This window comes from Festucalex cinctus, chromosome 19 (genome assembly GCF_051991245.1).
Source record: "Festucalex cinctus isolate MCC-2025b chromosome 19, RoL_Fcin_1.0, whole genome shotgun sequence".
Lineage (NCBI taxonomy): Eukaryota > Metazoa > Chordata > Actinopteri > Syngnathiformes > Syngnathidae > Festucalex > Festucalex cinctus.
The window spans coordinates 19,619,080-19,640,748 of record NC_135429.1 but is presented as its reverse complement, the minus strand read 5'-3'; the positions used below and the strand labels follow the sequence as shown (position 1 = coordinate 19,640,748).

The 21,669-nt window shown below is 41.7% G+C and overlaps 2 long non-coding RNA genes and 3 other non-coding genes across 5 annotated transcripts; 4 read left to right on the top strand and 1 right to left on the bottom strand.

Annotated features, from left to right (window-relative positions):
• The first annotated feature begins 73 nt into the window (after positions 1-73).
• Positions 74-1,443, top strand: LOC144008066 (uncharacterized). The gene is made up of 3 exons (XR_013280596.1): positions 74-314; positions 728-958; positions 1,232-1,443. It is a non-coding gene; the product is annotated as an uncharacterized LOC144008066 (long non-coding RNA).
• LOC144008067 (uncharacterized) lies at positions 118-3,757 on the bottom strand. Its single transcript, XR_013280597.1, has 3 exons — positions 2,605-3,757; positions 2,151-2,237; positions 118-2,069 (listed from the first exon to the last, which is right to left on the bottom strand). It is a non-coding gene; the product is annotated as an uncharacterized LOC144008067 (long non-coding RNA).
• A 45-nt stretch (positions 3,758-3,802) lies between these two features.
• Positions 3,803-3,993, top strand: LOC144008189 (U2 spliceosomal RNA). Its single transcript, XR_013280712.1, has one exon. It is a non-coding gene; the product is annotated as a U2 spliceosomal RNA (small nuclear RNA).
• Positions 3,994-5,176: 1,183 nt separating this feature from the next.
• On the top strand, positions 5,177-5,341 carry LOC144008260 (U1 spliceosomal RNA). Its single transcript, XR_013280772.1, has one exon. It is a non-coding gene; the product is annotated as a U1 spliceosomal RNA (small nuclear RNA).
• A 7,458-nt stretch (positions 5,342-12,799) lies between these two features.
• On the top strand, positions 12,800-12,964 carry LOC144008257 (U1 spliceosomal RNA). The gene has a single exon (XR_013280770.1). It is a non-coding gene; the product is annotated as a U1 spliceosomal RNA (small nuclear RNA).
• The last annotated feature ends 8,705 nt before the right edge of the window (positions 12,965-21,669 follow it).

Sequence of the window (21,669 nt, the reverse complement as noted above, 5' to 3'; positions counted from 1 at the left end):
ACAGATGAGATATATAGGTCGCTTGCACATGTCGTCACTTCCGCCTCGGATTTCTCGTAGTCGCCATGCTGGGTGGCCTCCATTTACGTAGCGATTCGGTCTAACACGTCTCTATCACGTTTGTTTTCTGCGTTTAAAATGGTACATTGTTGCTGTATCGTTGGCTGTTCGAACAAAGCCAAGGGGGAAAATGGTCGGTCTTTTTTCCGAATTCCGAAAATAATTAGGAACCAGGGCCTGGAGACAGAGGAGTGCGGACTCCGGAGGGAAGTCGTTACTTTGGGCTCGTGTGTGCAGCGATCACTTTGTGAGCGGTAAGCTTGTTTACCTTTATTTAATGCATGAGGATTAATAACGTTTCGACCGCCCATATATGGGCAAGTTGCTTATGTTTTGGATTCATGAGCAAGCAAGTTCGGTAGTACAAGCTGGCTAGCGGACGTTAGCCGAAAGCTAACATCGAACATTTTCACCCAAGTAGTGCCAGTGCAAAGTGTTTACTGCTGAAATTGGATTGATTAGTCTTGGGCTTTTAATGCCGATAACATGTTTTTTGGTGGCAAAATGTAAACTTGGAAAAAAAAGAGACAGAAGGGGCTGATGCAAGAAAACAGACCCCCGGTAGCCTACACATCATGCTAAAGAACTTATTCACGGCCACCCTACTGCGGTAAAATAACCAGTCTTTCCATATTTTATTTGTTTATATATTTGTTTATTTTAACAGGTCGCCCTGCGCCCGTTTTTCTGTCCAATCATCCCGACTGGGCTCCAACATTAAAGTTGGGTCCCAAGTTACAACATCTATGTCTCAGCCCAGTCGGTGCCAAGATATGAACGTGCACAGGAGAGACAAGCAAAGAAAAGACGACTCGAAGTGGCAGAGATTGTTGCAGTTATGCAGCCAGATGGCTCCAGTAACCTGTACCCTCAAGTACTGCTGACATCATTGACTCTGGTATGCCACTCAGAATTCATTACATGATATATTGTATGCATGAGTGAATGTATGTGTTTGTTTGTGTGTGTACACGCACCTTATATTTTAGAGACATTTGGAAGTGTTTATAGAAATAAGTATTTGCCTGTAGCAATGTTCATACATTAAAAAATGCAACAAAATGTGTACATTTCTTTTACACTGACAAAAAAACTATACTACTTTACTATATTAAACCTATTACTGGTACCGTATTTTTTTGTGATTTTTTTTATTTATTTTTTTCTTTAGGGATCTCATGCCACACCGACTTGATTGCCAATGACATGATGGAAACGAAGGCGAGCATCAAAGCATTGGAGGAGGACAACATGCGACTGTTTGTTTGGCGCTAATAAAGGCAGCGTTTATACAAATTCTATTGTTGGGTTTGTTTACAAAGCTATACATAATACAAATGACAGGATTTGACTCAATGTGCAATATGGTCCCTCTTAAAGTAATGGCAAAAATCTCTATTATTTCTAAAAGCACAAAAAATGAAGTGAATAATGATTAGATGTAGTAATTTCCGGGTTAAAAATTGAACTGTTAATTAATGTAGTTTATTTTAGCACAGGTGCCTACCATCCTGAGATGACGGTATGATGTAATGTTGATGGGGTACGCAATGACTTTCATTATGCTATGTACAGAGGAAAAAGTTGCTCTCTTTTAAATTTGTTTAATGTAAGACAAGTACCAGTACTGTGTTACAGTTTTCCCAATAATCCTTGTTTCACACTTGTCACAAAACCACTGTCATTTTGGCAGTCTAGATTGGCACACTTCAAGTGATATCATTTGATTTTACAATCTGCTGCAGCACAAAAAACTACTTTATTCCGCATCTTTGAAGTACATGAGCAAGTGGTAGGTGACAGCGGCTGAGCAGGAACACTGGAAGTCCACTGCTGATCTAGTAAATGCTCTCCCGAGCAGTTCAGGTAAGGAGGGGATTTTGGGAAAAAAAAACTCTGGCTTTTCCAACTGGCCAAAACGAGCGATCTGGGTGGACTCGCTCAATCACACTTTGTCCACACCACAAAGTCGCAGAAGTCCGTCCAGTTAAACTCATCTGTGCCTGAATCTGAAAATATTACAAACATTGTAATGAAAATATGAAACATAGAATTAAATAAGAAACTACAAAAAGTAAAGCCATACATACCTGGTAATACTATTGGTGTTGTCGTGACAAGTGATGGGAATTGTTGCCATCTGGCACCAGACAGAAATTGGGTGTTGTGACAGCCTCCTTAACCGTGAGATCATAAGAAAAGCTGTCAGTATGCTCAGTAGTTACCATGAACACGTTTTATTGTACTGGAAACTGAAACTAAAAATACGTCCTCTGAGAGTGGTTAACCTTAACCATTTAGAATAAGTTGATTAAGGAACGTGTAACTAGTGAAAGGGTAGCATTAAATTTAATTAAGCCACGGGGAGGCTGTGCAGTTACTTTTTATTCTTATACGCTCTGCCATATTTGCCTGTTATAAAATTATTAGAAAAACCACATCAGGTAAAGCCAGCTGTGCATGTAAACACAATGATAACAGGAAGCCTGAGAACAAATCAACATTTTTGTGTGCAGAATTACCAACACCATGTGGTTTACTTACGTGCAACAGCAACCGTTTCTTCTGATGCGATGTTAAAGTTTACACTCTGTATCCACCCGCTTACAAAATAATTGTAAGCCTCCAGGGATTTGTTGGCGTGTTATGGAGCATGTTGTCAACACGAGGTAGGGAAAGATGTCCAGAGATGTCACATTTGGCCAGCAAGCTTTCTCCGTCAAAAAAAAAATCACCCTTGGTCAGGACGTAATTAGGATCAATCCCGCCACACAGAGACACCTTCTGCCTGTATCGTTGTTTTTGATCTTCCGGTAAATCGTGAAAATACTGCGAAAATTACATCAGGTTGATAAGCTCTACCGTGTAACTCGCGAGTGTATCTTGTGAACACCCAAGATGGCGCCCGAAGAAAAAACTCCCATGATGCATTACGATGTGCAAGCGACCTATACAGCTCGTAGAGACCGGAGGCGGGGTGAGGGATTTGTACCGGGTGCTCACTATATTTTAACAAGTTTAAAAAAAATATATATAACAAGTTAAAAAATAAATTAAAAATTGGACAGGTATGTACTGCTGCTTTGATTAATCATGTAATTTATACATGTAATTAAGGCAAGTTGTAAAATGTCTGAAGTCCTCTTGTTTTATGTTTAATTCATTTAACACACCATAAATCATGCTGTTTCTTACTTAGTACTGTTTCAAATGTTCTCCAATTTTGATACTGTACATGTATAGTATCGTATGCCGAGAAACATTTCTTCGGCCTCGCGACCTCAAAATTCTTGGCTTATCGGCTATCCAGTCATATATATAGATCAGTGGGCAGGTCACGTGATTGTCTTTTCGAGAAAATGTTGATCAAACAGCTCTTCTACTGTCGGCCACAGCATTAAACCAACAACCGATTGCTCTTGCAAATTGATATTTTTTTCATAGTTAAAAAAAAAAAAATAATTCCCTCAGGCATCAAGTACAACATCAAGAGGTAAGTTTATCGCAGCCTTCTATTGGTCCCACGTGAACCACGTGACACAAAACATACAACACACGAAGATCTGAAAGCATTCGATTGATGTGCAGGTTGAAAAAAAAACAGTTTACGGAACTTCATTATTATCTGAGTGTAGTTGTTTGGCGTGTCGGCATGTGACCATTATGATGAGGCGATGTGAGCAACCGTAACTTAAGGTTGTAGTCTCTGGAATTAAGACCTCGCCCCTTTCAATGTGTTGGTATCGCTTCTCGGCCTTTTGGCTAAGATCAAGTGTAGTATCTGGTCTTATCAGTTTAATATCTGATATGTCCGCTATCCGGGGACCATATATTAAATTGATTTTTGCAACAGGGAGATGGAATAGGGGCTTGCTCCGTCCGCTCCACGCATCGATCTGGTATTACAGTATCTCCAGGAATGGTGCACCCCCTGACAAGGTGAAAGTAAAAACATTTGTTCAACAGAAAGTACCTACACCACCAAGTATTATCTCCGTCAATTTAGTGCGCCACTTCTATGGCCTTCCTGGGTGGAATTTGCATGTTCTCTCCGTGCCCGCATGGTTCTTCTCCGGGTACTCCGGTCTCCTCCCACATTCCAAAGACATGCATGGCAGGTTAATTGGGCGTTCCAAATTGTCCCGAGGTGTGCTTGTGAGTGTGCATGGTTGTTCGTCCAGGGTGTTACCCCGCCTACTGCCCACAGCCAGCTGAGATAGGCTCCAGCACTCCCGTGACCCTTTGTGGACTACGCGGTCAAGAAAGTTATGTTTATTGTTTTGATGTAGTCGGATAATTTGTCAGTTTTATTCCAATTTGAAACGTTGCATGTTTTACCGTGCGAATGGGCGCAGTTTAATGTTATGTTAATTATTATCTCTCGAAATGGCGTAATGTGTCGGTGCCGCTATGCATTATGGGAAGCAATTGACTGTCGACTCAAACTTAAAATACTCAAATAGAAATTCATGTGTTAGTTAGTGAATTTGCGTACAGTCAGGGGCGTCACGAGGTTTCATGGAAAGGGGGGTGGAGCTTAGACCCGAGGAGATGGACAGATATGAAAGGAATACAATACTGTGTCAAAGTTAAGGTCATCATTAGACTTGAAATGTTATTTCTGTCAGTAAATATCTTCACTTTCTGTTCATTACTCTCAGTTTAAACTAGTCTTAAATGATGCACATTGACTGAGATGTTTCATCTTCCCAATATTAAATCCATATTTACTTTTATAAGATTTTTAGACTCTCGCTACTCATCGTTTCCTACATAGGTGGATGATGATTATTATCATCATCCACTGACAACCATAAGTGAATGATCTTTTAACTCCTACGTTACCGTGAATTGAAGTATAAAGTTCCCTCCAAAAACCCGCTTCATCGCTCAGCCAGGAAAATCACATCATGCATTGTAGAGTAATTATTAAACAATATAACATGGGACTTTCTGCTGTTAGCTGGGCTAATTGTTACGACCAGCAGACAGTGATGAGGACTTACTTTATTCTTCAGAAACGTCCTTGTATGGTTCACAATTTCACGTGTTAGGAAACCGTCACTTCACATAGTCTGCGCGTGAATGACAATCGCGCTGGCGTCGTATCCAACTCATACTTACCTGGCAGGGGGAGATACCATGATCAAGAAGGTGGTTCCCCCAGGGTGAGGCTCAGCCATTGCACTCCGGTTGTGCTGACCCCTGCGAATTCCCCAAATGTGGGAATCTCGACTGCATAATTTGTGGTAGTGGGGGACTGCGTTCGCGCTATCCCCTGATAAATTTGTTTAAAAAAAATACAAAATGTTTAAAAAAAATACAAAAGCGCGGTTGTTTTTGTGCTGGACTTCTGACACTTGCAATGAGAGTGAGTTCAGTTTATTACCGTCTATTGGGTCGAGGTGAACCACGTGCACAAAACATACAAGAACAATCTGACTAGTGATGGCAAAATGAAGGCCCGTAAAGCAGTGAAGCCCTGCAGTGAAATGCTTCACACTAGTGATGGCAAAATGAAGCCCCGTAAAGCAGTGAAGCCCTGCAGTGAAATGCTTCACACACACGTCGGGGCTTCCAGATGATTCATTTCCTCGACTACGCCATCATGTGGAGAAAAATGTATAACATGCTTGGTGCATGCAATAAAATGGTGGGGTGTAAATCATGCTCTAAATTCAAAAGAATATATATTTGAAAGGTGTTTTAACATGAATTGTTCTGTGTTACTTTGTCTATGTTTGTGCTTATGCAACAAGTGAAAATGTGAAATGAGGTAAAATAAAGTGCTTATTCATTTTTATTTAAAAACAATATTTTTTCCGAAGTTTTTGGACTCAGGCGGTTTCTTTTTTTTGCAGAGAATTTCACCTGCTTTGGAAAAAAAACTCTTTCACATGGTACTGATGAAGCAGGGGTGCATCGATATGAGATAGCAAGTTTGTATAGAATTGGACGCGTATATTTCTGTGATTCCCAGTACTGAGGGGACTTTCAACTGTGAACAGAAAAATGTGAATTTGAACACCTTCATAAATCACAATGCTCCAAAACGTTCGATGCGCATGTTAAAAACAACGGTTGTGGAATATTATTGAAAGTGTGCTGGGTCTACACTCGTCTGGCCTAAATCTCCGGTTAGAAAGATTGCAGCGAATCCAGAGATGGGGTTGAGTGTCTTTAATCACCACAATGATGGCAGAACATGGATTTGTTGATTGTTGATGGCAGGGCCGGCGCTAGCTATTTTGGTGCCCTAAGCATAAATGTTTTGTGGATAAAAACACTCCGTCCGCACACCCCATCACCCCTCCGCTGGTAGAAATGAACTGATCTGAGTATTTGTCAGTTTTGCTTTATTAAACAAAATAACTTGTAAGTAGGGCTGGGTTTGAAATATCGATATATCTCTATCATATCGATACACCTTTTCATATCCCAATATCGATACATAAATCCATGTATCAATATATCGACCCCCCCATTTTTGTCAATTTATTTACACAGCCTGTGCTGTGGTTGTAATTTATTTAAATTATTATTTATTGTTTTTATCAGGCCATGTTAAATGAAACAGATGAATGTAACTGCAATGGATTCAATTCCTAATGTAAATATTCATATTCTTCATAATGCATTAAATTAGAGCAAGAAGTTTCTACTCTTTGCAGCATTGGTACTTTTGACTGTCTAAAATATGTGCTGCATGAATTCCTCAACTGAATCGTAAATCGTTGTGAATCATGAATTGAATCGGGCCCTTGTGAATCGAATTAAATCGATTCTGGAAATCTGTTAATATACAGGTTGGTTATTTCCTGCTTGGCATTGCTGCCTGTCGCACCTCCTCCGGTGCCCTTGGGTCAGCTGCAGGGTCATCAGCCAGGAACCACCAGTCATTGACGTTTCGCCCCTTTAATCCTGGAACGTCTCCTGGGGCGGAGCAGTGACAGGGACGTCTCCCTGTCACCCCCTGCAGCTGACGTCGGGGTTAGCTCTTTCCCCAGCTCCTGTCCTTCCTCCTCAGCCAGAGCCAAAAGCTGCCTTTCTCTGCCTCCTCTGCCAGATCTTTTATTGCCTTCCGGAGCTTCCCTCCAGTCACTCCTGCCTCCCTCAAGAGGCGTGTGGCAGACAGCCCCACATAGCCTCGGCAGCCAACTTCTACTGGGTAGATGGTGGTCTTCCAGTCTACTTCCCGGCACTCAGCAGCCAGCCCCGAGTACTTGGCCTTCTTGTGCTCAAATGCAGCCTCGATCCCTCCCTCTGCTGGTACAGTCAGCTCGATGAGGTGAACCACTTTTGCCTCAGTGGACCATACTACGATGTCAGGGCGGAGAGACGTAGTGGTGTTCTCTGTGGGGAACCGGAGTTGCCTGTTGAGGTCAACCCTCATGTCCCACTCATGGCCGGGGGAAAAGGGCCTTATGATGTTTCTTGGCCTGGTGTACCTTTGCCCCCCTTCTGTGACAAAGCTGGTAAGGTTCTCTGCCGATGGTGATTCTTTGCAGCCCTGTCGACACCCCTCCAGCACCTCAGCTAGCTTCCTCAGGACCTGGTCATGGCGCCATCTATAGCGTCCCTGAGAGAGTGCAGTCTTGCAGCCCGACAAGATGTGCTGGAGGCTTGCGTTGGGAGCGCTGCAGAGTGAGCAATATTCTTCGTTGCCGAACCAATGGTGAAGGTTACGAGGACAGGGAAGCGTGTCGTAAGTTGCACGAATGAGGAAGCTGATCCTTGCCTGTGGGATCTTCCACAGGTCGGACCAACTGATGTTTCGGTTGACAACTCCCTCCCATGTTGTCCAGCTTCCTTGTCGGCCCTGTGACACGGCCTTGATCTTGTAGCGCTCCTCCTCCATCCTTGCTACCTCCGCCACCACCATCTGCTTTTGCTCCTTGCGGTTTTCCTTGGACCAGAACCGTGGTGCTTCTCCCCATCCTAGGCCTGCTCTTCCTGCCTGGACTCTGCCCAGGATCTCTTGGTGATGCAGCCTACTGACAGCTTGGTCAACCTCAGACTGGGCGTTCCACTTTCGGCCAGTAGGAACCTTGGCGTTGGCTTTCCTCACTGACTGATCAGTGGACTCTCTTAGCTCAAAAACCAGCCTGGACTTCTCTTGCATGAAGCCCAAACTGATCGACTGCAGGGGCAACTGCAGTGCGTTCTTCCCAAAGAGGCCCGTCTCAGAAAGGCACCGTGGCAGCCCCAGCCACTTTCTGATGAATGAATTGGCTTTTCCATCCATCTTACTCACAGCGGATGAGCAGATCTCGCTCATTTTTCTCATTAGGTACCAAAGCAATTCTAGTACCTTGTGGCAGTTCTTATAAAGCTTGTAGGGCATTCTGTTGGGGCCTGGTGCTGATGATGATCTTGCTTTCTTCACAGCTTGTCTGAACTCGCTGAGTTTCGGGGGCATGATGTTGAACTCAGTTGTCGGTGGCGCAGGCTGAGGCACGTACCCTGGTGTACCTAATGGGACGTTTCTCAGCAGATCACTGTACTGCCTTTTGACATTGATCACGCTTACCTGGCCAACTCTCCGTTACAAAGGGTTAAGGCCCCCCTTTTATCTCAAACCGTAGTAACACGGGATTTACAGAGATGACGGGGACGCTTCAAGCTGGCGTCGAAAAGGATTCGTTTAGGTTCTCACCGCCCGAGTTTTAGAGTGTCAGCCCCGGCTTCCATTAGATTAACACCCTTAAAGAGTAACCTTTGATGATTTAAGGATATAAATCTAATCACACTCTTTTTACAGCGGCTCCTTTCCCTATGATCGGTTGCACTTAGAATGACCTAAATATGTTTTACTGTCCTTGTTAGAACCGTAAGGGCTTGTTTTATTTGTTTATGTAAGCCGAAATAACCTTTCAGGAATTTTGGGAACGCAGCCAACATGTAGATGGAACTATTATCTATTCAATAAGGTATCTCTAAGTATGACTCAAATAGTGAGAGAAAAGTGTTAAAGCAGGAAAGTGAAGGTAGGGTTTAAGAAATCAATGATTAATGTGACAACACACATGAAAACTCTGAACCACATCTTGTCTTTCTTGATTTATTACTTGATCAGTGTTCAAACCAATAGCAAGGCAAAATGTGTGCAATAAGGAATATATGTTGATTAATGACAAGAGGTAATGATTCACACCATAAATTCAAACCAAACAGAATCACATGTACTCACAATTTGTTGCTCCTTACTCCAGATCATCAATTGAAGAAACAAGAAAAAAATAAAATAAAAAGAAAAGAAAAATCCAAAATCAGAAAGAAGGGCAAAAGCTTTGAAAAAGAATTATCCCTTTGCTGGGTGGTCACGACAGGTAGCTATTCTGTGATGAACCACCTGGGCCTAATTATCTTTGAGCTAAACTAGTAGCTCAAAGAAGATAATTGAGGAAGTTAACCATTTACTATCCCGGCTGTTTAATTTTAATAAAACTGATCAAAACAAGGGGTAACTATTATCTTCTAACAGCCAATCAAGACAATGTGTCTACCACAATTTACTCTTATTTTGATTGTTAGAATTACTTCCTCATTCAGCATATGGGGGTAAATGGGGCACAGAGCCAACTGCACTCCTCGTCAGAGGGAGCCTTGCCCTTTTTTGCACGCGCGCCGTTTCGTTTTGTCCCGGCTAATTTATCACCTCGGAATGCTGAACATAGCATGACTAAGCACAGATGAGTGCGTTCCAGTCAGTCTGTACCAAAGTTGAACTGTTGAGTTCAAAATGTCCAGTGTGGTATGATGAACTGCTGAGTTCTAAAAGACTAGTGATTACAACTGCTTTTTCAGTTCCTCTTAACTTGTGACCTTAAAGCCCCAGTGTGTAGCTCACGACCGCCATCTATCGGTCAAACAAGATAATGCAATGATTTTAAACACACGAACTACGGCGTCCCAGAGAGACCATACTTCAACAGCCTACCACCAATTTCACCGGAACAGAACGCAAACAACTTCTGGTATTCCCTCGAGTGATGACGTAAGTGAATTGCATTTGTTAGACATACTGTACAGATCCCTAATAATTGTGATTTAGTCATTTAATTTCAGAATTAATATTTTTGTCGGCATTGTTTGGAAATACTGTACGTCAGCTAATGATAATGGCTATCTATGTTCATATTTGTTAGTGCAACTAAACCATGCAACAGAGAACACACAGTTATGTTATGTTTTATAGACATGTGGACCATCTCAAAGGGGGCGATGAGGGGGCGAGGGAGACGACGAGGAAGAGAACGGGGAAGAGAACGCGGTGTCTCGTAACGTACAATTATGTCATCATGGAAAAATAATTCCATTCGAGCATGCATGTGAATGGCTCAAAACAGACCTTTGCTTGGAATATGTGGTATTTAGATTACATCGTTTGCTGATATGTTTAGTATATCGTACAAAAATAATGGTGTTAACTGAACTACACAGATGCAACTCAGACTCGTAAACCCCCCCGTGTCTTGTTGCTACTAACCACTCAGAAAAGTGCTGCTTACAAAAACATTTGAAACCCTTTACTCAGATATCGATTTGTCACCATGTTGAACAATTTTACCTAATAAATATCACTAAGCAACTTAATTAGTTTTGATTGAAGATACAACAGCTTCCTTGTACTTCGATGTGCAGGAATTTACATGGCTTTCACAAATAGTCTTGCTCATGTAATGATGTACTTCATTGGCTCAGTGACTTTCAGTTCATTGTTTGGTACCTCATCTGACATACAATTGTTACTAGGGGTGTGAATTGCCTAGTACCTGACGATTCGATTCGTATCACGATTCACAGGTCACGATTCGATTCGATACCGATTAATCCCGATACGAATGGTCACGATTCGATACCGATTAATCCCGATACGAATTTATAAGTCGATTGTTGCGATTTTTTTTCATTCATATTTAGAAAATACTAATCAGTAAGCTTGTAGAGTGTAAGATTTATATGAAAATGTATTATTTATTTATCTGAAATTTCAGTCTTATAGAGGTTGTAATCTGTTTCATGTTTGAACAGCATTAAAATAAAGATATTAAGGCTTAATGTGCCGTTCATATAACATTCTTCCATGCTCAAGGTGTGAATCCTAAAAAAAAAAAAAAATCGATTCTGCCGATTATTGAATCGATTCGAGAATCGCGCGATGTAGTATCGCGATATATCGCCGAATCGATTTTTTTTTAACACCCCTAATTGTTACCTTCTTGCAGAGACTCGTACAGGAAATGACCATGGAGGAACATGAAGATATCCAAGTCCAGCTGATAGACTGACACCAAGAAATACTTTTTGACACATTGCTGACACATCAGCACCACCATGATTTCCTGTACCTGGATCCCACATCAGCACCACCATGATTTCCTGTACCTGGATCCCAGACTGCAGCACCTTGGTGGACTTGTAGCAAATAAGTGACACTTTCCCAGATCCTTGAGGACAATACAAAGGTTTTTTACCTGGCATATAATTAGTCCATGTCTGACACTTGTTGTTGTAGTTTGTATAACTTGTATATTGTTGTTGTGTGTTAATTTGTACATTTTGAATAACTAAAAAAATACTATGATACTACGATATTAAGGCTTAATGTGCCGTTCATATAACATTCTTCCATGCTCAAGGTGTGAATCCTAAAACAAAAAAAAAAAAAAAAAAAAAAAAATCGATTCTGCCGATTATTGAATCGATTCGAGAATCGCGAGATGTAGTATCGCGATATATCGACGAATCGATTTTTTTTAACACCCCTAACGACAACCATAAGTGAATGATCTTTTAACTCCTACGTTAGTATTGGGGAGGCTATTATGCTGGCTCATGGAAGGTGTATACACTACACAGGATGGTGTATCGATCAGAATACAGGAGAATGCGTTATTCTGATATTTCAGACTCTGTTTCACCTGTTTCATCTACATCCATTTCACCTGTTGCTTCAACCCGCTTGTCTCGACCTCATTGTCTCCACCTGTACCCTCATCTCCTGAATAACCAGTAAAGAATCAACAAACCACCATAACGCATTCTCCTGTATTCTGATCGATGTTGATTTCAACAGGTGAAATGGATGTAGATGAAACAGGTGAAACAGAGTCTGAAATATCAGAATAACAATAATAAGGGGATGCACAATATTTAGATGTCACACAAATTATACAATGACATGACTAATAAGTATTTATATGCCTAACATTTCTGACTTACTTTGTGGTCATGAACTCTGTCAAACGAAACTACGTACAACGTGATCAATCCGACTGCTACAGCACCGCTGTAGCCACCTGCTCTCTACTGAACTGAACTGCGCATGCACGCCCGACACATCGTCATACGTAATCGCGTAGTCACATGCCATGGGGAGGCACAACAATACAAACAAAGTTCTGATTCATGTAAATAAACACTCAACAATAATACACTATTTCTAGGAGCCTTTTGTACAGTTAGCGTGAATTGAAGTATAAAGTTCCCTCCAAAAACCCGCTTCATCGCCCAGCCAGGAAAATCACATCATGCATTGTAGAGTAATTATTAAACAATATAACATGGGACTTTCTGCTGTTAGCTGGGCTAATTGTTACGACCAGCAGACAGTGATGAGGACTTACTTTATTCTTCAGAAACGTCCTTGTATGGTTCACAATTTCACGTGTTAGGAAACCGTCACTTCACATAGTGTGCGCGTGAATGACAATCGCGCTGGCGTCGTATCCAACTCATCCTTACCTGGCAGGGTGAGATACCATGATCAAGAAGGTGGTTCCCCCAGGGTGAGGCTCAGCCATTGCACTCCGGTTGTGCTGATCCCTGCGAATTCCCCAAATGTGGGAATCTCGACTGCATAATTTGTGGTAGTGGGGGACTGCGTTCGCGCTATCCCCTGATAAATTTGTTTAAAAAAAATAGGGAAGCTAATTTTGGTGCTGGACTGTTTTTCCTCGACTCTGAGCCTGCGTTTCTGGGATCTGTTTTTCCTCGACTCTGTCGAGCCGTATAGACTACATTTAATTTGGTAGAATGTCTGCGTGTGATATCAGTAATTCAAATTTGCCCTCTTTTTGCGTTGTCTTACACCAGGATCCTCGAGAGCCCCTATCCAGCCTGTTTTCCATGTTTCTCTCCACTAACACACCTGATTGGTGATTAGCTCTCATTAGATTCAGCTGTGCTGAATTACGGAGACATGGAAAACAGGCTAGATAGGGGCTCTGGAGCAAGGCCGGCCCAGGCTCCAGGCGAGCTAGGCGGTCGCCTAGGGCGCCATCTTGTGGAGGGGGCGCCAAATTGCAGAAAGGGAAAAAAAATAAAATTAAAAAAAACACAAAAAGCCCTCCCCTCCCTTTCGTGTTTTCTAGCATAAAATGTTATATAGCAAATATATTTTATTGAGTTCCTTTTTTTTTTTTATATTTTTTTATTACTTCTATTTCAAATAAATGTGAGTTCACGACCTGCTGTCCTGGCGCCCTGAACCTGACCCGCTGCTGCCGCTTACAATGAATGAAAGGTAGGGGGAGGGGTCTTATATCATCTCAGTGTAGTGGCAGCACTTTAGAAAGATAGATAGATGGTTGGCTCACTTGTATTGTTTATACGTTGACATCAATGAAAAGGTCCAAGCCTTCAAGTGCTGCACTAAGAAAGCGGCGAAAGGAGGAGGAGGAAAAACGGGCCCAGGATAGAGGTATGTATGTCAGTCAATCATCATTGTTTATAAAATAAACACGAAAATAGCGTTAGCTTCTTAGCTTGCTTGTAACTTGTTTACTGCACCATTACATCCATGCTAGTAGCTACTTTGCACACAAGAGTGGGGCAACGCTTGCTGAGTTTAAACTAAAACAGCCAGTAAGTCCAGATACCTGCAAATGGATTTGCACAAGTCATTGTTTCACATAACCACATTAATTTATTAATTCATTGAAAATAAGAATTATGTGCTGGTTTAATGTAAACATCGATATAGTAAATGCATTTTTTTTTTAACTAGATGCGCTGAGAAAATATTTGCAGCCACAACAAGCACCTGCAGAAGCTGTGGTAAACAATACTTCAGAGTCATCTTCACCAACGGCTACTGAATGTATGTGCATGGATGGTGCATTTAATACATACAGCCATAATTTCTGACATTGTATTCTATCATAATGCAAATGGATTTGTTTTCCCTGCTTTAACACCAAAATAATTTGAAGTGATGTATTTTGTTTAATGTACAGCTGAAGCAACAGCCAGTCAAGCACCAATCAGCAGTACTTTGAGTGACACAAAGCTCGATCTTCTAGATCCAGGTGACTATTTCAGTTATATCAGCTATTACTGCATCATGTACAGTGCTCAGCATATATGAATATACCACCTTTGAAAAATGTAAAGATTTTAAAGATCTCCCCGCGACCCTTGTGAGGAATAAGCGGTCAAGAAAATGGATGGATGGATGGATGTTCAACATCTCAATAAACATAAGAACAATTTCCAAAATATTGACAAAATGTCCATCCATCCATCCATCTTCTTCCGCTTATCCGGGGTCGGGTCGCGGGGGCAGCAGCTTCAGGAGGGAAACCCAGACTTCCCTCTCCCCAGCCACTTCAACCAGCTCCTCCGGTGGGATCCCAAGGCGTTCCCAGGCCATCCGAGAGACATAGTCTCTCCAGCGTGTCCTGGGTCGTCCCCGGGGCCTCCCACCGGTGGGACATGCCCGGAACACCTCCCCAGGGAGGCGTCCAGGAGGCATCTGAACCAGATGCCCTAGCCACCTCAGCTGGCTCCTCTCAACGCGGAGGAGCAGCGGCTCGACTCTGAGTCCCTCCCGGATGACCGAGCTTCTCACCCTATCTCTAAGGGAGAGCCCGGACACCCTGCGGAGGAAACTCATTTCGGCCGCTTGTATCCGGGATCTCGTTCTTTCGGTCACGACCCACAGCTCGTGACCATAGGTGAGGGTTGGAACGTAGATCGACCGGTAAATCGAGAGCTTTGCCTTTTGGCTCAGCTCTTTCTTCACCACGACGGACCGATACAGAGTCCGCATCACTGCAGACGCTGCACCGATCCGCCTGTCGATCTCCCGCTCCATCCTACCCTCACTCGTGAACAAGACCCCAAGATACTTGAACTCCTCCACTTGGGGCAGGATCTCATCCCCGACCTGAAGACGACACTCCACCCTTTTCCGACTGAGGACCATGGTCTCGGATTTGGAGGTGCTGATCCTCATCCCAGCCGCTTCACACTCGGCTGCGAACCGCTCCAGTGAGAGCTGAAGGTCCCGGCCTGATGAAGCCAACAGCACCACATCATCTGCAAAGAGCAGAGATGCAATGCTGAGGCCACCAAACCGGAACCCCTCCACTCCTCGGCTGCGCCTAGAAATTCTGTCCATAAAAGTTATGAACAGAATCGGTGACAAAGGGCAACCTTGGCGGAGTCCAACCCTCACCGGAAACGAATCCGACTTACTGCCGGCAATGCGGACCAAACTCTGGCAACGGTCGTACAGGGACCGAACAGCCCGTAACAAGGGGCCCGGCACCCCGTACTCCCGAAGCACCCCCCACAGAACTCCCCGAGGGACACGGTCGAACGCCTTCTCCAGATCCACAAAACACATGTGGACTGGTTGAGCGAACTCCCACGCACCCTCGAGGATCCTGCGGAGGGTGTAGAGCTGGTCCACTGTTCCACGGCCAGGACGAAAACCACACTGCTCCTCCTGGATCCGAGATTCGACCTCCCGACGGACCCTCCTCTCCAGCACCCCTGAATAGACCTTACCAGGGAGGCTGAGGAGTGTGATCCCTCTGTAGTTGGAACACACCCTCCGGTCCCCCTTCTTAAAAAGGGGGACCACCACCCCGGTCTGCCAATCCAGAGGCACTGTCCCCGATGTCCACACGATGTTGTAGAGGCGTGTCAACCACGACAGCCCCACAACATCCAGAGTCTTTAGGAACTCCGGGCGGATCTCATCCACCCCCGGGGCCCCGCCACCGAGGAGCTTTCCAACCACCTCAGTGACTTCGACCCCAGAGATAGGAGAGCCCACCCCAGAGTCCCCAGACTCTGCTTCCTCAAAAGGAGACGTGTTGGTGGAATTGAGGAGGTCTTCGAAGTATTCCCCCCACCGCTTCACGACGTCCTGAGTCGAGGTCAGCAGCACCCCATCGCCACTATACACAGTGTTAATGGTGCACTGCTTTCCTCTCCTGAGACGCCGGATGGTGGACCAGAATTTCCTCGAAGCCGTCCGGAAGTCGTTTTCCATGGCCTCACCGAACTCCTCCCATGTCCGAGTTTTTGCCTCAGCAACCGCCGAAGCCGCGTTCCGCTTGGCCATCCGGTACCTGTCAGCTGCCTCCGGAGTCCGACAGGCCAAAAAGGCCCGATAGGACTCCTTCTTCAGCTTGACGGCATCCCTTACCGCTGGTGTCCACCAGCGGGTTCGAAGATTGCCGCCGCGACAGGCACCGACCACCTTACGGCCACAGCTCCGATCGGCCGCGGAACATGGTCCATTCGGACTCAATGTCCCCCACCTCCCCCGAGACAAGGGAGAAGCTCTGCCGGAGGTGGGCATTGAAACTCTTTCTGACAGGGGATTCCGCCAGACGTTCCCAGCAAACCCTCACAATACGTTTGGGTCTGCCAGGTCGGACCGGCATCTTCCCCCACCATCGGAGCCAACACACCACCAGGTGGTGATCAGTTGACAGCTCCGCCCCTCTCTTCACCCGAGTGTCCAAAACATGCGGCCGCAAATCCGATGACACGACAACAAAGTCGATCATCGAACTGCGGCCTAGGGTGTCCTGGTGCCAAGTGCACATATGGACACCCTTATGCTTGAACATGGTGTTCGTTATGGACAAACCGTGACGAGCACAGAAGTCCAATAACAGAATACCGCTCGGGTTCCGATCAGGGGGGCCGTTCCTCCCAATCACGCCCCTCCAGGTCTCACTGTCATCCCCCACGTGAGCGTTGAAGTCCCCCAGCAGGACGAGGGAGTCCCCAGAGGGAGCGCTCTCCAGCACACCCTCCACGGACTCCAAGAAGGGTGGGTACTCTGAGCTGCTGTTTGGTGCATATGCACAAACAACAGTCAGGACCCGTCCCCCCACCCGAAGGCGGAGGGATGCTACCCTCTCGTCTACCGGGGTGAACCCCAACGTACAGGCGCCGAGCCGGGGGGCAATAAGTATGCCCACACCTGCTCTGCGCCTCACACCGTGGGCAACTCCAGAGTGGAAGAGAGTCCAACCCCTCTCAAGAGGACTGGTACCAGAGCCCAAGCCGAAAGAAGAAGAAAGAAGAAGAAGAAAATGGATGGATGGATGGATGTTCAATATCTCAATAAACATAAGAACAATTTCCAAAATATTGACAAAATGTTTTCTGTAGAATACGCACTTGACTCACAACATGAAAGTAAGGTTGTAATAGGATGCATAGATTACACAATCTTCAATTTAATCAAATTAACTAATGCAAAAAAAAAAAAAAAAAAAAAAGCAACCCACAACAAAAATGACTACATCTAGTATTTACTATGAGCTCCATGACTGTTATGGGGAGCAACATGTCTGCTAGGCCTGGAATTAACAAGCCTTTTTCTCGGGGTCTACTTATTTGTGCAATATGTACTCTAATAAATAAAAAAAAAAACTCTTAGCAGAGATGCAGTCATTTCTTACCTGGCCAAAATCCAATATGTCAAGCATGGAACTTTTAGTTTTTCTAGAGGAGAAAAAACTTAGAGAAATCTATCCCAACATGTGGGTAGCACTCAGAGTGGCCGCTACCATACCAGTGACTGTAGCATCAGCTGAGAGATGCTTTTCCAAGCTTAAACTAATAAAAAACTATTTAAGGTCTACCATGTCACAAGAACGGCTAACTAGACTGGCACTTATCAGCATCAATCAAGAAGTATCCAGGCAGCTATCCTTTGACGCACCAATTGAGGGTTGAATATGAGGATTTTACTGATATTGTTCGAAAAAAACGGAAAGAACTTATACCAGAAATGAAAGCAGCATGGGAAAGAGGAGAGATTGCCTACCTAAAATACGACAAGCTTATAATTCATCCCCATACAAGTACACCCAGACACTTGCACCAACACAACTCATCAATAAAATGAAGGAAGACACAGTACACTTGATGACGAAAAGTTAACAAATACTAGAATGGGAAATCTATACCCAAATACAAAAAATTTACAAATATTTGATTATACGGAACATAAGACATCTGATCCAGAAAATGGCATTGACCCAGATAATTTTTTATGTAGTAACAACTATGACCTTGTCTGCGAGGACCACACTAATGAGCAATTCAATGTAAATGTAAGTAAGGATTTTCGTGCATTCTCAATCATAAATTTTAATAGCAGAAGTCTATATAAAAACTTTACAGAAATTAAAAAATGCTTGAGTAAAATAAATAAATTCCAAATTATAGCCATATCAGAGACATGGCTTGATAATGAGCGATATAGAAATGGAAGGATATGAATTGTTTACAATGAATAGGGAAAACAGAAGGGGAGGAGGAGTTGCAATATATGTTGATAAAGTTTTCAAATGTAGTCAAATTGAACATCTAACTACTACTGTGGATAATGTAATGGAATGTGTAACTATTGAAGTTCACATAAAAAATTATATCAAAAGTAATTATAAGTTGTGTATATATAGGACACCAGGATCATGTCTTGATACATTTAACGATAAGTTAACAGATATCCTTAGTTATACAAATGATAAAAAATTGTGAATATTGTGTGGTGATTTTAACATTGATTTATTAAATCCTAATGGACATCAGAAAACAACTGATTTTATAAATATGATGTATAGTAATAGTTTATTTCCTGTTATTATAAAAACTAGTAGAATAACAATCGATACAGCTACACTAATTGATAATATATTCACAAATAAAATTGACCTTAAAATAGAAAGTGGACTCCTTATTAATGATATAAGTGATCACCTCCCGATCTTTGCAATTTTTCATGATTATTTTGATAAAAAAATGAAGCCGACTACTTGCACATTTGAAACTAGAGTAAGAACAACACGCTCCATGGCTGCCTTTAAGTTGGATTTAGAGAAACACAACTGGTCTGAGGTTTATTCAAATAACGATCCTGATATTGCATATAGTGAATTTCAGTCAACCATTATTTCTTTATATAATAAACATTGTCCATCAATTAAGATTACAAGAAAGTATAAAGGTCCAAATAAGACATGGATGACGAAGGGGATACAGAATGCATGTAAAAAGAAAAATAATTTATATAAAAGATTTATTAAATTGAGAACTGTGGAAGCTGAAACAAAGTACAAGATCTATAAAAATAAATTAGCAGGGGTTGGCGTAAGACTTTGATTTTGTAATCATGGGGAAGGCAGGAAGTGTTTGGTCGGTGCTGGATGTCACTTTGATTTACCTTTCTTTTCTCTTTATTTCTTTTTTTTCTGACCTTTTCTCTGGTCTCCTGACCATTTAAATCTCACGACTCTGGCAAGATTCTGAAGTACCTGGTTAAGGCGAAGGGTAATGGGATATTTATAAGGTTTTAGGTGAATGAATGAGTATAAATTTATACGTATTTGCACGCACGCACGCAAACGCACGCAAACGCACACACGCAAACGCACGCACGCACGCAAACGCACGCACGCAAACGCACGCACACATACACACACACAAAAAAAAAAAAAAAAAAAAAAAAAAAAAAAAAAAAAAAGGAAAAGAGCAATGATGACAAGACGTTGAATCGGTAAGACTACCGAATGAACAATTCTGAGCTCTAAAAAAAAAAAAAAAAATAAAAAAAAAAAAAAAAAAAAAAAAAATAAATTAGCAAATATTATTCGAATAGGAAAGAAAGATTATTAGAACAGAATAAAAGCAATACACAAGAAATATGGAAAACACTAAATCATGTAATTAAAAAAAGTTCTAAAAAAACAAATTATCCACAATATTTTATAAAAGATAACAATATGGTAATTGATGAAATTTCTGACATAGCTAATAATTTTAATGAATATTTAGTTAACGTGGGCAGCAACTTGGCAAACAAAATCCCAGAGCCAAGAAACAAACATGAAATAGATAAGAACATTGTAAATAATTCATCCACAATGTTTCTTAATGATGTTAATGATATAGAAGTATTAAATGTTGTGAAAGCATTAAAAAATAAAAAGTCTACTGACTGTCTTAACATTGATATGACATTAGTAAAAAGTATTATAGAATATATTTTACAACCTTTTACATATATTTGTAATTTATCATTTAAAACTGGTATATTTCCATCAAAAATGAAGATAGCCAAAGTCATTCCTGTTTATAAAAGTGGAGAAAGACACACGTTTAATAACTACAGACCAATTTCATTGTTGCCACAGTTCTCAAAAATTCTAGAAAAATTATTTTCATATAGATTGGATAATTTTATTGAGAAACATAAGCTCTTAAGTGAAACCCAATATGGGTTTAGAGAAAAACGGACCACCTCAATGGCAGTCATGGAGCTTGTAGAAGCAATATCTACCGAAATAGATAATAAAAAATTTACTGTTGGGATTTTTATGGATTTAAAAAAAGCTTTTGATACTATAGATCATTCTATATTAATGAATAAATTAAAGAAATATGGAATAAGAGGTTTAGCTTATAAGTGGATGAAAAGTTATTTGGAAAATAGAAATCAGTATGTGCAGTTTAATAATGTACAATCAGAACACATGAAGATCACTCATGGAGTTCCCCAAGGGTCTGTGCTCGGCCCTAAATTATTTATACTGTATATAAATATTTGCTGTGCCTCAAAAATATTGAAAAGTGTCTTATTTGCTGATGATACAACTTTCTACAGTTCAGGAGAAAACCTGAAGCAGCTTCTGACTACTGTGGAGTATGAATTGAATATATTAAAAAACTGGTTTGATGTGAATAAATTATCATTGAATTTAAATAAAACCAAGTTCATAGTTTTTGGCACTAGACAAATCACTCATCAAGTCAAAATTATGGTGAATTCAATTGAAATAGAAAGGGTGAATGAAAATAAATTCCTTGGAGTTATTATCGAAGATAAATTATGTTGGAAGCCACACACAGAAACTGTTAAAAGGAAAATGTCAAAAATCATAGGGATACTCTATAAAAGTAAGGATGTTTTAAACATGAAATCATTATATATATATATATATATATATATATATATATATATATATATATATATACATACATATATTTATTTATTTATTTATTTATTTATTATATAATTCACTATTATTACCATATTTGACCTATTATGGGGAATGGCATATAAAACAAATACTAACACCGTTTTCAAATTGCAAAAGAAAGCTATAAGAATTATTAATCGATCAAAATATACAGAACCAACACCCACTATTTATTAAATTAAATGCAATGAAATTTTATGACTTGGTGGATTTTAAAATAGCACAAATAATGTATAAAGTTTATAACAATTTACTCTGCCACAGTACTCAGAAGTTATTTGAAATTAGACACAGTCCTTATGATATA